Genomic DNA, 14,953 nt, shown 5'->3' on the forward strand with positions numbered 1-14,953 from the left:
GCTGGCTTTGCATGTATTATACAAAGTGAGTACACACATATGTCTAAAACCAAGGCTGTGGTAAAAATCACATGGTACAACGCAGGTGAGCACTGCCACAAGACATCTTAGATTCATCACACATTTGATTTTGAATTCTTTTTTTGTAAAGATTTATTTAGTATTTATACAATGTTCTACAATGTTCTGCCTGCTTGTACACCTGCACACCAGAAGTGGACACCAGATCTCACTATAGATGGTTATGAGCCACCATGTAGTTGCTCGGAATTGAACTCAGGACTTTTGGAAGAGCAGATGGTGCTCTTAACCTCTGAGTCACCTCTCCAGCCCTGATTTTGAATTCTTTTGGGTGATTGTGAATTCAAAACCTTTTGTTTTGTTTTTTTGTGTTTTGTTTTCTTTTTCTGAGACTGGGTTTCTCTGTGTAGCCTTGGCTGTCCTGGACTCACTTTGTAGACCACGCTGACCTCGTACTCACAGCAATCCATCTGCCTCTGCCTCCCGAGTGCTGGGATTAAAGGCGTGCGCCACCACTCCTGACCTCAGAAACTTTTTATACTGCGCTCACATTCAATTACATAACTCCATCTGAGGTTTTGAGTCATGGTTTAAAGAGCTGAGCCCTCCAGCTCTCTTCAGCATCCACTGACACACGAGCCCCACCTCAAGCCATGTTCCCAGGGGACTCCCAAAACAGCACCCCTCCCACACATCCTCAGCTTACTGGATGCTGCCTGAGGTGTTTTTTACAGGGTGCTAGCATTGCTTATTTACTTGTCTGTCTCTTCTACCCAAGATTGGAATCTCTTTGAGGTTACCTAACCTTTCTCTGCCTCCATTTCTTTATCAGGTATGATCCTGTTCACCTTTTAATAAACAGGATTAGCATCTTTCTCACTAGTACCGCCTAATGGAAACACCCCCACTCTCGCTATCTTATAGATCAGAAGTTCTCAACCCTTTGGATCAAACGACACTTTCACATAGGTCACCTAAACCCGTCAGAAATCACAGATGTTTACATTATGATTCACAGAGGTAGCAAAATTACAGTTATGGAGTAGAACGTAAACAGTTCTGTGGTTGGGGTCACCACAACATGAACAACCGTAGGAGAGGGTCACAGTGCTAGGAAGGTTGAGAACCAGCGCTAGAGATAAAGAAGAGCAGACTGCTGCGAACGCACATGGCCTCCCAAGGCAAGGATGGCGTTCCACTGAGCCATCCTCTGTGCTGCCTCCCTCATTCTGCCCAGCACAGAGCCTTTTCCTTGACTTTCACATCACCATGCTGTCACTCTGTCTGACAATCTCATATTACTTCCCTGAGAGATAGAGCAGGAGAGAGAGCCAGCAACTATTAAGTGTATTGTCAGTTTTCATAGATGGAGAATATTCTAAAATTATAGTTTAGGGTTTTTTTGGTTTGGGTTTTTGGGTTTTTTGGTTTTTCGAGACAGGGTTTCTTTGTGTAGCCTTGGTTGTCCTAGACTCCCTCTGTAGTCTAGGCTGGCCTCGAACTCAGTAATTCACCTGCCTCTGCCTCCTGAGTGAGTGCTGGGATTAAAGGCGGGTGCCACCACACCTGGCTTTATAATTTAGTTTGTTTTAATGCATATACATGACACAAAATTTAGGAGACAAAAAGGAAGGTGTATAAAAGGCACACCTGTGCCCTGGTTCTCAGTTTCTGCTCAAAGACCACTATTCCCAGTTCCTTGTTTGTCCATTAGAGGAATACCCTGTGCATGCAATACAGCCTTTCTTATTGGTTGCATGTTGTCATGGCTGTCAAATTAGGTCTCCTCACTTGAGTTCACTTTGTAATTAGATTCTATAGTGAATTCATGATTTATAATTTCTTTGATCACAAAGAGTTTAAAGTTCTCTCTCTCTCTCTCTTTCTCTCTCTCTCTCTCTCTCTCTCTCTCTCTCTCTCTCTCTCTCTGTGTGTGTGTGTGTGTGTGTGTGTGTCTTTGTATGTAAAATGTGAGAGAAAAATTAAGCAGAAGAGGTCCTACAAAGCCAAACAGTGAAATGTGTGACTTCACTAAGGATCAAACCATAGAACTCAAGGAGGCTTTGCAGTAGGCCATGACAAGATCCTGTACACCTAGTGTGGGGACCTGACCAGGGCTCTGGGACAGACCTCCACCAATGCCAACATGCTCAAGGTCCTAATGACCCCCAAGAGCAATGAGATGAGTAAGGACATTCTCGACTTGAGCACCTACTGCCCATGCTGCAGACTGTGACCAAGAGTAAGGGCTGGGAAACTATGAGGATTATGTTGTAACAGGCTTCCAGGTATTCGACAAGAACCCTGTCATCAATCCTGGATTCTATCACATCCTTGGCACACTCTGTATAAGATGAAAGGAGTCAATGGAGATTTTGGTGTCAAGAGTATAAGAACCAAAATGGATGTGTCCATATGACAAGCCTATCTGGATGGTGCTGAGCGGCTGGCTGATGTTGACAGTATTCAGCCTTGCTTAGTAGGAGAATACAATGTAGGCCAGAAATTTTCCAGGCTTCCTTGTCACAACACCTTTTCCATCTGGTCTCTTGGATGGAATTTGCCATCAACATTCACCAGGAAATCCCCCCAAAAGGTGATAAGAACACTTTGTGTGTCTGTGTGTGTGTGTGTGAGAGAGAGAGAGAGGGAGAGAGAGAGACAGACAGACAGACAGACAGATAGGCAGGCAGACGGACAGACAGAGACAGAGAGCACTCTGTCCTGGAACTTGCTGCATAGACCATCTTGGCCTCAAAATCACAGAGATCCACCTGTCTCTGCTTTTTCTTTCTTTCTTTTTTTTTTTTTTTTTTTTATAATTTATTAAACTTTTATATGCATCGGTGTCAGATCCCTTAGAACTGGAATTACAGATGGTTGTGAGCTGCCATGTGGGAGCTGGGAATTGAGCCCAGGTCTTTTGGAAGAGCAGATAGTGCTCTTAACCACTAAGCCATCTCTCCAGCCCCTGCCTTTACTTTTAAATGTCATTGCCTTCAGGATAAAATTAAACACACACACACACACACACACACACACACACAGACACACACACACACACACACACACATGGCTGAGGAGAAGATAGTTCAATTGGTAAAAATGCTTACCTTGCAAACATGAGGACCCAAGTTCAGTCCCCAGAACCCATGTAAAAAAAAATGCCCAATATGGTGGTGGTGTGCCTGTGGAACCCCAGCACTGTAGAGACAGAGACAAAAAGACCCTGAGCTCACTGGCCAGCCATTCTATGCTGATAGATGAAGTCTAAGCCAAAGAGAGACTGTGCTTTGAAGGACGTAAGCAGCATTTCTGAGGAAGACACCTGCTGTCCTCTGACCTCAGCATGTGCATGTACATGCACAAACATGTATGCACATACACATATACAATGGCTAAAAATCATGTACTAACTATGAGCATAACGTCTGCCTGAATTTCCTTGATGCTGAGGGAGAAGCTGAGAAGAACTAACAGAGCACAGGGGCCATTCCTGGAAACTGCACTAAGGAGCCTCGGCCCAGCTGAGTGTTAGCAGTGTTTACGGTCAGTGATACTTGGGCTGTCCAGATGTCCTGAGCACAGCCTGTGACCATCATCCTTTAACAATTAGCTTCTTTACCCACATCTCCCCTTGTTCGTTGGCGCTATGCTTATTTTATTTCTTTTGCTTTCTCAATGTCTCCCTGATCCCAGCACACAGTAAGCTTTTAGTAAATAGTTGTTCCACAAATGAAATTAGACCACAGACTTTTTCAGGGGTGAGTTACAAGCTTCTTAACTTTTCAGCTTTTTAAACTTTCTAGAAGCCAGAGTAAATAGAACCAGTGTGAATGTGTAGAAAACATAGAGTAATTGCTTAGGAGAAACATCACACCCTCAACCCTCATTGGCTCCCAGTCTCCCTTTCTTGCATCCTTAAGTCCTTCCAAGTAACAGTTATCAAAACTGTAATACCTGATGAAGTAATTGGTGAGTTGTGTGTTCGCTACTGCATTTGTGAATCTCTCCACAGCACCTCACAGTGTCTGTATGCAATACATGTAGATGTTTATTGAATAAGCAAAAGGCCATTACTCCTGCCACTGACCGCAGAAATTCATTTCCCCCTCTAGTCTTCATGGAAAGGACACACAGGAAAGAGTCACCAACCTAGTCCTCATAGTGACTAGGGATAAAAACTGATGGTGGGGCTGGAGAGATGGCTCAGTGGTTAAGAGCACTGCCTGCTTTTCCAAAGGTCCTGAGTTCAATTCCCAGCAACCACATGGTGGCTAGTTACCATCTGTAATGTGATATGGCGCCCTCTTCTGGTTTGCAGGAGTACATGCAAGCAGAGCACTGTATACATAATAATAAATAAATAAATCTTAAAAAAAAAAAAAACTGATGGCGATGTCACCAAGTGAAGATCTGACAGCCTCACAGAAAGCCTGTGATGCAGGCTTGCTTGGGATGGGCACAGGAATGTCTACATAAAACTATAAATGACAGACCTGGACAAGAACCTTCTACCACCCTCCCCAGCCTAACAGTGGTCCCCAACCAAATGGTACACCCTTTCCAACATGGCAGATCCTAGAAACAGCGTTCTTTTTGTTTTGTTTTGGGGTATTTTGTTTGTTTTAATGCTTTTTAGATTTATCTAATTTTATGTTGTGTGTTTTGCCTGCATGTATGTATGTATGTATGTGCACCACATGTGTACCTGGTGCCCAGAAGGAATGGTGGATTCCCTGGACTAGAGTTTCAGATGGCTGTGAGCCACCATGTGGGTGCTGGGAACTGAACCTGCATCCTCTGCAAGAGAGTACTCTTAACTGCTCAGCCATCTCTTCAACCCCATTGGTTTGGTTGGTTTTTGTTTGTTTGAGCTAGGGTTTCTTGTAGCCCAGGCTTGCTTCTAACTTCCTATGTAGCTAAAAAACGACCTTGAACTTCTGATCCTCCTGCCTCTATCTCCAAGTACTGAGATTATAAGAGTGAGGTGAAGCTCGCGAAGCCCAGGGTTTCCTGCGTGCTAGGCAAGTACTCTACCAACTGAGCTACCGTTCTGTCTACTATTCCCTGCGCAGAGCTGGGCACATACCAGCCCCTCAGTTACGGACTAAATTAAATTACCTCGTGACTGTAAACTTCTTCATGGTCTGGCTTTTATCCACCTATCTGAACAAGACAAGTAAGCAGGCTTGAAAGCAAACCAATTATTGTATTTCAGTTGGCTGTAAAACACCACAAAGCCCATCTTTACATCAGATCCAATCAATAATTTGAGGGTCTTGAGCTTTGCCAGGCAATGTTTCCCAAAGGTGGTTTGTGGCCTGGGGATTGTCACGGGTCAGTATGTGGATATGCTCTGGATACCCATTACACACCCTGCATTCTCCCAGCTGCCACTGTGCCTGGTGACCTTGCCTAATGACGTCAAGTGGAGAGACAATCAAGAGTCTGCATCTACCAAGCACTCACTGGAGCCATTATGTGTGTAAAACTCAATAGTTGTAATTTCAAATCCTGGGCTGGGCTCCAGACATCTGTATCCAAGATCTATCTAAGAGATGTATTCCGTCTCCATGGGCAACAGCTCACAGTCCTGTCATTAGCACAATGAAAGGCGTATTTGAAACCTGGTGGGGGAAAAAAAAATACAACCTTCCAACACCCCTCAAGTTTACATAATAAGCACTTGAATTCCTAGTGCATGTGAGAGTTTTAAATGATTCAACCTTTTAAAATAACTGCGTTCAACATGTATTTAACTGATCTGAGCTCAAAGAGACAGAGAAAAACTCCCATCTGTTTGTGAGTTTGAATTACTTTGAAGACTAAAGGCAAGCTGGAGGAAGAAGTTTAAAGCTGAGAGCTTTTTATAAATTCAATGTTATGAAGTTTAATATATCATATTTGTTGAAGCCAGCCTGGTCTACAAAGTAAGTCCAGGACAGCCAAGGCTACGCAGAGAAACCCTGTCTCAAAAAACCAGAAGAAAGTGCCAGTTGTGGTGGCTCACACCTTTAATCCCAGCACTCGGGAGTCAGAGGCAGGCAGATCACTGTGAGTTCAAGGCCAGCCTGGTCTACAAAGGGAGTCCAGGATAGCCAAGGCAAAACGGAGAAACCCTGTCTTAAAAAACAAAAACAAAACAAAACAAAAAAAATTAGAAAAAAACAAAAGAAAAAAAAAGCTTATTAAATTTGGAGGGCTGGTGAGATGGCTCAGCATGTAAAAGACATGTGTACCATGGCATATATACCATGGCCCACACACATGACCAGTAAATAAATATATGTTAAAAGATTAAAATTTATTATATGCTAAAGTATTACAGTTTTTTGTTTGGGGGGTGTTTTTTGTTGTTCTTTTGTTTTGTTTTTCTTTTTAGGTTTTTCAAGACAGAGTTTCTCTGTGTAGCCTTGGACTGGACTTTGTAGACCAGGCTAGCCTTGAACTCACATCAATCCTCCTGCCTCTGCTTCCAGAGTGCTGGGGTTAAAGGTGTGCACCACCACGCCTGGCCATCTGTAGTACAGTTTTTAAAACATTTGTTTTGAAGTTTGCTTGTTTGGTTGGTTGGTTTCTCGAGACAGGGTTTCTCTGTGTAGCCTTGGCCATCCTGGACTCACTTTGTAGACCAGGCTGGCCTCGAACTCACAGCGATCACCTGCCTCTGCCTCCCGAGTGCTGGGATTAAAGGCGTGCGCCACCACGCCCGGCTTGTTTTGAAGTTTTTAAGAAAGTATAAAAGTTGTAAGTACACAACTTGATAAATTCTCCAGATTTGTCCTACCTGTGTAACTATAACACTAGACCACAAAACAACACTAATAGAAGCCTAGAAGCTCCCTCGGTCCCCTTGAATTGTCTCCATTAGCATAACCACATCCTTGACCTCTAAAACCGCTGGTTTCTCAGTGTTCTCTTTTGTGTATTGGTGGGCAGGGTGTGAGCATGGGTGGTGGGTGGTTCCTGGCGGTTCAGGTGCACATTGTGAACGGTGCCCCTTGGGCTGCTCTTTTAAAGCTGAACTTAGAATAATGTTGTTACCAAAGATCTGAGGATGGTTTTCCAAGCATAGTAATATTCATATTTTATGATACCTGTTCCCTCACTTTCAGGCCCCCTTGCTCTTGCTGGCTCCCTCTCTTTCACTTACTATTCATTTGGTTAGGTTTTTGTTTTCTTCAGGCCAGCCTCTAACTTGCCTCAAGGGCCTGATTCTCCTGCCTCCGCCTCCCAAGTACTACTGAGATTATAAGAATGCACACCAGAGCCTGGCGGTGGTGGTGGCACATGCCTTTAATCCTAGCACTGGGGAGCTGTGCAGAGGCGGGTGGATCCCTGTGAGTTCGAGGCCAACCTGGCCTATAATGCGAGTCCAGGACAGCCAAGGCTAAGACAGAGAAACCCTGTCTCGAAAAAAAAAAAAAAAGAATGCACACTAGCGCAGCTTTCTCTTCCTCTTTTGGAAAACAAGTCATCTTTGATGGTCACTGCTCAAACAGTTCAAAGGAGTCAGTAGAATAGGTGTCTGTGAAACTTTTATTTTCCTGATGTAATTAACGTCTCAGAGGCTTACTGGCTTATCCTGGAAGCTTCTAGCCTCCATACAATCTAATCTAGGTTTAGAATGCTTTCAGCCTCTGAAACTTACTGCTGAATAAACTCACCCGTTCTAGTTCTTTCTGAACTCTGGCTGGCTGGGTGAAATCAACTGTTCTGGCTCAAACGCCTCTTCAAGCTGACCAATTCAGACTGGCTTCTCAGTTTCTCACTGAATTGCTCTGCTTGACCTCAAACTAACCCTAGCAATCTGTTATAATCTTCTGGCTCCTTCTCATTCTCTGGCTCGTTCTGTCTTCACCTGTGTTTAGCTTGTTCTCTGTTTTGTTTTTTGGAGACAAGGTTTCTCTGTGTAGCCCTGGCTGTCCTGGATTCACTTTGTAGACCAGGCTGGCCTCGAACTCACAGAGACCTGTCTTCCTCGGCCTCCCAAGTGCTGGGATTAAAGGCGTGTGGGCAGGTGCCACCACCACCCAGTGCTGTCTCTGTAAAACTTTCCCAGAAAAACTGCCTCCTCTTTTTTCCCCTCTCTGTGCTGTTCTCCGGCTTCAGCCGCCTCTGCTGACCTGCACTGAACTCACAATCGGACCCTTGTGGCTTCCTTCTACCAACTAACTTTACCTTCATTGTTTGGGATTAAAGGTGTGTGCTAAGGGCTTGTTTGTATTCCAGCCAGAGAGGTTAAAGGTGAGTGCTAAGGGTGTGTCTGTATTCCAGGCAGAGTTGCCTTGTTGCTGGATTAAAATCCCTCTATAGGTGTCTGTTTTATTCATCAACCTCGAATTTATTGCTGTCTTCCATATGCCTGGCACTTCCTAAGTCACCACACTTACAAGGACAGTTTGGAATCCAGAGGTCAGGGCACTGGTGGGAGAAGTGGAGAGATGCCTTGGAGTCCACATCACCTACCCACAGGGTCAAATACCTTCCCAGAGCAGAGTCTCTTAAGAGTGGGCAGAGGTCATCCCAGGCACTGAGTCCGGTGAGACCAGTGCAGCGGGGAGTCAAGAGTGTGATGGGAGGTGGCTGTGTGCCCTGGCTGAGAGGCAGGAAGCCCAGGGCATTTAGGGAACAGAACACTTGTTCCACATGAGCGAGGACAGTGTAGAGATTGCTGAGTCCACACAGGCAGGGAGAACAGGAGAGTCTGTAAGAGAAAAATTCAAGAAGCTACAAATCAGATGAAAACTGATTAACACAAAACCAAAAAAAGAAAAAGAAAAAGAAAAGCCAAGGGACTAATGAGAAAAGTGAACGAGATCTGTTTGTACAGGGTGATGTAGGAATTATGGCCCCCACAATGAAGGGAGAGCTGGGGAGGTGAAGAGAGGGCTGGCTGGCCACAGTCCTCCTGAGGAGCTGCCCAGAAGACAGGGGACCTGGTGGGGACCCTGACAGCTGAAGAGAGCCAGCCTCAGGGAAAGGCACTGGTGGGGAGGGCTGTGTGGCTGCAGCCTGTGTGAGGGCGGGCCTGGTTGGGACCTCTGCAGAGCCAGAACATAGGAAGAGGACTTCCTTGTGTGACAGAGAAAGGACAAGTTGCCGCCACCACACACCAGCAGCAACTCCCTCTCCGTCTTCACAGGCCTCTTCTTCCAGCCAGACATACCAGGCCCTCACTGCTCTTGCCTGAACAAGGGGTCAGAGAGAAAGACATACTACTTGGATTAAGCTACTGCACACCTTTAATCCCAATACTGGGCACGCAACTAGGTGCTCGCTCCTTTGGCTGATTGCAGACCCCTATTCCAGCTCAGCTTCAGGGACGACTAGGAAATGTAGTTCCTGGCTGGGCAGTCGAGCCCCAGAGAAACTGTTTCTACAGCTTGCAGAAGCTCACAGCAGCCTGGCTACCATTTCAGGCCTAGAAGTGAGTATTCCTCACTGTGTGCCCTTTCCACCTCACTTCCTTCCACACCTCAGGCTCCCGTAGGAACCGCCCAGAGGTTTTTCACTAATGACGTGAGAAAATAACATTAGCAAGTGTGGCAAATGCTGAGTTTCCAGTCCAGGCCCTTAGCACTCCAGGGCATATGACTCTGCCCACATCAGTATCTGAAACACTCATTGGTTTTTTTGTTTGTTTTGTTTTGTGGTGTGCACACACTGTGTGTGTGTGTGCGTGCACGTTGTTTAGAACAGTGTGCTCTGCCCAAGAGACCACAGGGCCAGAGACTAAGATTCCATTCCTTTCAGTTCCTCTCCACTGACACCATTGCTGCACGCCCCTTTCCCCCTCCCCTCCCACTCCCCTCCCCCTTCCTCCCCCCTCCCCGTGCAGACACTGCGCTAGACCATGAGGGAAAGCCTGAGCTCTGACTCTTCAGTTCACACTTTAGTTGAATTCCTCCTTTGGTTCTCACAGATGCCTTTTAGGTTGTTGGCTCCCTTCTCCCCATTTCACAGATGTGGAAACTGAGCTTTAGAAAGGAAAAGCAACTTGCCAGATCCGCAGCTTTAATCGACAGAGATGGGGGCCCAAGAGTGCTGTTCTTTTAGGAAGCTTTGAGAACTGGACAACTGAGGAAATAAGTACTGCTGCATGCTGGGTGTGATAGTGACCACTACCCAGAAGGCATTAGTTCTTCTGCCTCCCTGCTGGCAAGAAGCAGCTAAATCCAGGACCAGCTGTCAACAGAGAGGGGAGCACAAATCTGTACTTTAAGCCATCATTATTTTGACTTTTTTTTTTTTTTTTTTTTTTTTTTTTTTACAGAAGGACAAGTATTTTAAGTGGGTAACCCTCAGTGTTTCTCAGGGCAAGGGTGGGACTTGTGGAATGCGGAAGTATTTTATGACACATTAAAGAAACTCTGAAGTTGTCCAAGTCTGTAAAGGACTTTCCTGGTCACATTTTCTTTATAGTGCACATAAAAAGAAATAAAACACAAAGTATTTCTGAAGGCAGTAAATATGTAATTATGACACAATGTTCAAGTAATATATTTTCAGAGGTTTTTTTGATTTGTTTTGTTTTTAATGAGGAATCAGCTTTCTTCCCCAAATATGTTTTCTACATTAGATTTTATGGTTGAGATGGCCACAAAAAATCCTTGGGTATGCTTTTCTAATTATCCTTCCTTCAAATTCCTGGTCATCATGAGCATTGACAATAAACTGTGCATGTGGAGCTGCGCCATCCATCACGTCCTGCCATCGTTGGGCCCAGCTTTCTTGTTCCTAACAGAATGAGGGTCCTTCGGAGCAGAATGAGGGTCCTTCGGAGCGCTCCTTCCTGGTGCAATTGTTCTCTGATTTAACAGCTCTGTTTCTTCTCTCGTGACTGCATGCCATGCTGAATTGCCCGAAACAATACAAAAGGAGTCAGGACACAGTGGCTCTTAGCTCATTGTCCTCAAGTCATGCTGAAATTTTCTTCATATGCAGATGCAGCTCTCTGTAGCTGCAATAATTTTTCTTTAGGTTTCAGATAATTTCCTCTGATTCACAGATAAACATTTGTAATTTGATTTTTTGGGGGAGGGGACTGGGTTTCTCTGTAGCCTTGGCTGTCCTGGACTCGCTTTATAGACCAGCCTGGCCTTGAACTCACAGTGATCCACCTGCCTCTGCCTCCCAAGTGCTGGATTAAAGGCATGCACTACCATGCCTGGCTCTGTAATTTGATTCTTATAGAAACATCTTTTCTTTGAATCTGTAGCTGTTGCTAACACACATTAATATATTGTGTGTGTGTTGGGGGCTGAGTCCCAAGACATCTCTGGACCCAATGGTTGGCTGAGTCCCAAGATATCTCTGGACCCAATGGTTGGCTGAGTGGCACAGAATTCAGAGGAGCTCTGATACCTGAGGGTACAGTTATTTTAGAGAATGGACACAGGTTGAAGTCAGAAAAGGAGAAATGCCTGGATAAGTCTAGAGCAATGGTTCTCACCCTGGGGCTTATGGCCCCTTAAGGGTAGTCACAAATCAGACCCTGCCTATCAGATATTTACACTATGACTCCTAACAGTAGAAAAGTACAGTTATGAGGTAGCAATGAAAATAATGCTATGGTTGGGAGTCACCACACCATGAAGAGCTGGATTAAAGAGTCAAATTTCCATTGTTCTCCAATGGAACCACTGAGTCCTCCCAACAGGGACTTGAAACATGGGTGAAGTATTGCAAACCAGGGGAGCACCCCTTACTCGCTGCCAGGGAGTAGAATCAAGGGTTGTCACATGGAAATTTGAGTCATCGCCCAACTCAGCTCTCTACTCACAGTGACACAGAGCTGTCTAGAGCCTCAGAAGAGCCCACAGGCACAGCACTGTGTTCCAGTTTGTTTGGTCAAGGACTAGGCCATCTGGAAGAGGCAAAAATCCAAGCAGGACTCCTGACCCCAGTTCCCCTCTCACTCAGCACATGGGCTCACACAGTCCTTGGAGGGTTTGATCAGCAATTCAGATATGTCCTGAGTCAGATTTTGAAGCTTCAAAAACTGTGAAGTGAGAGTGATTCCTAATTTTCAACTTTCATTTTTTTTTTAAGCTTATAAAAATGTGACAAAACTGTTCTTTGAATAGTCGATGCAGTGAAGGGACCGACCCTCTGCTCGGTCTCTTCACTCTGCTGGTGCACAGGTAGGGACTTATTTAGTTTTGTTAAAGCAAAGCCTTTCTAACTTTTCAATATTTCAGCAAGGTACTTAGCAAAAGGCAGACAGGAGTACTAGTACAGACTACAAAGCAACAAACGCGATTTCTGCAATTAATTAAATTCTATGGCATTTCTAGAATAACCACAAAAATCAAATCAAGAAGAATGTTTTGTTTTGTTTTGTTTTTTTAAATCTGAAGGATTAAAGCCACTGCTAATACCTCTAAGAGCTAAACGTTTTATTGCTGTTGTTAGTTCTCTTGGTAGCCCTGGCTGACCTGGAACACCCTGCCTGAGCCACCATGCCCGGCTTGAAATGCCAGTGTCTTACACTGACTTACAGGCTGTTGCAGGTGACCAGATGACCAGCCAACCACCTGGAGTGTCTTCTGTACGACAGAAATGTAACCGTGTACTCATGATATGACAAAGGCTTTCCAGCAGCAGGCTTTGAGGAAAACCAAAACACTAAAATAATTCTTATCGGACTTCGGGGAGTTTCAAGAGGGAGCCATCCCATCTAAATACATTCTCAGCTGTGGCAGATCTCCAGTAGATGAGCAGGCCAGTGGGCCTCTAGGTCATCACTCACGGCCCACTCAGTGGAGAGCTGTGCCCTAATTAATGGAAATAGAAATTAGGGATTCCAGAACAAAGCATGCACTGTAGTCAAGCAACTGAGGAAACCATGCTAAGTCAAACTGCAGGTCCCATTCTGCAGGAGTGTCCTGTAAGAGAGGCGATGCCTGCTTTGTTTTAACCTCCACACATCAACAGGCAGAACCCAGAAACACACAGTTGACACAAAATGATACCCAACAAGCATTCAAAAGCTCAGGGAGCCAGGGTTAGAGACGAACACGTGTAACTCTAGGACTCTGGAGGCTGAAACAGGGGAGTCACAGGTTTGAAGCCAGCCCGGGCTGCATACTGGGTTCAAATTTAGCATCATATCTTTAATGTGTTTTGTTTTTGTTTTTGTTTTGTTTTTTTCCAAGTGAATAGAATGAATGCCCAACATGCACCCCCAAACCCAAAGCTCTGGGCTTGACCCCCAGCATCATATAAACCTGGCATGATGATGCATACTTCCCAAAATTGGAGAGAGAAGAGACAGGATGATTGGAAGTTTGAAGTTATCCTTGGTGCTACACAGTGAGTGTGAGGCCCTATACAAGATCCTGTTACAATAAAATAGGAATAAAATGAGATGCTCAGTGACAGTCATAACTAAATAACTGCACAAGAAAGCAAGATAGGCCCTTGTCACACAGAGGGTTGTCAAACTCGAGGCAGCCTTATAACATCCAGTGAGCAGGTCCTCATCTCAGGTGGCAGGCCTGTAGACCAACAGACACTCTTTGGAGGAAGCATACCCTATGCTCAATAACTTCATCAAACAGGAAGTTATTACTTTTATCCACAAAAGAAGTGGAGCTAAGTGTCCCAGGCTGGTGCTGCCACAGAAGCCTCAGGCCTTCTGTCTCTCTGCTTTGGCAGGCTTAACACATAGCTTCTATTTACACATTCACGTCCCCTGTCCCCTCCCCGCGCCCCCCCCCACCCCACCCCCCAGCTCCGTTACAAAATGGCTGCATTCCAGGCAAGAATGGAACAGCAAGGAGGAAGGTGCAATGCCTCTGTCAGACAAACGCGCGCTTTCTCAGAGGCCTCCAGCAGGCATGCCCTAAGCAGCCTGTAGGCAGCCTCTTTGGGCCCTGAGCTGTCTCAGAGACCTCTGACCTTCCCTCCTGTGGCGAGTCTCCCTTTGATTCCTCTGCAGATGTGTTAGCCAGGAGCCACCTCCCTTTCCCTCGATCTGGTCTGTGTGTCCCAGCTTCCTGTGCTTTTTCTGCCTACACCCAGTGTTGATGGCGCTTGTGGGAGCCATCATTCTCGTTAGCTGCAGCCCTGGAACCTACTCTGCCCACACACCCTGCCCAAAGGCTTTGAGTGCCTGGGGTGGCCCCTCACTAGAGGCAGATGTGTGTCTCCTAACCCTGCCGCGGGGCGGGACAAACCCAACCGGAACTTAAATTCCCAAGCTGCCCTGCAGGATCCCGCAGCGGGATTTTGCCTCAAGTCACACAACAATTTGCTTGCCTTCGCCAAAGCTCCCACTGCTGGTCCCTGGAGAGGCACTCTCTTTAGATTCCTCACAGATCTGGGAGATCTGGGCCCAGGTGTCCAGCGCAAACTATGGCACCAGCCAAGGACAATCCGTGCAGTAAACTTTAAACCCCTACCCAGACCTAGCCAGTTGAGTGGAGAGTGGGGTTTGACTTTCACATGAACTCTGGTGCCCCATTTTTGACCACGTCTCCTGCATGGAGAGGCCTGGAGGCACTCAGAGGAAGGATAGCAGGCTACCAAGAAGAGACTTGATACCCTATGAGCATATAGAGGGGGAGGAAGTCCCCCTCAGTCACAGCCATAGGGGAGGGGAGTAAGGGGAAAATGGGAGGGAGGGAGGAATGGGAGGATACAAGGGATGGGATAACAGTCGAGATGTAATATAAATAAATTATTGAGATATATTTCTTTTAAAAAAGAACTCTCACTTCGGTACTGGCCCCTCCATTCCCTTAGCCTTCCTGCTGCTCCTGAGTAGGTGAAGCTTGCGCGGGATCTTTGCGTTGGTTTCCCCAGATGCACATCTGAGTTCCATCTTTGTTCAAGTCTTCACACAACCATCACTTGACCAGCGAGGAGTCCCTTAACAGCACTGCCTGGGACAGGCTTCTATTGCCCGCCTGCACTTACCACA

This window comes from Acomys russatus, chromosome 29, assembly GCF_903995435.1.
Source record: "Acomys russatus chromosome 29, mAcoRus1.1, whole genome shotgun sequence".
NCBI classification, from domain to species: Eukaryota; Metazoa; Chordata; class Mammalia; order Rodentia; family Muridae; genus Acomys; species Acomys russatus.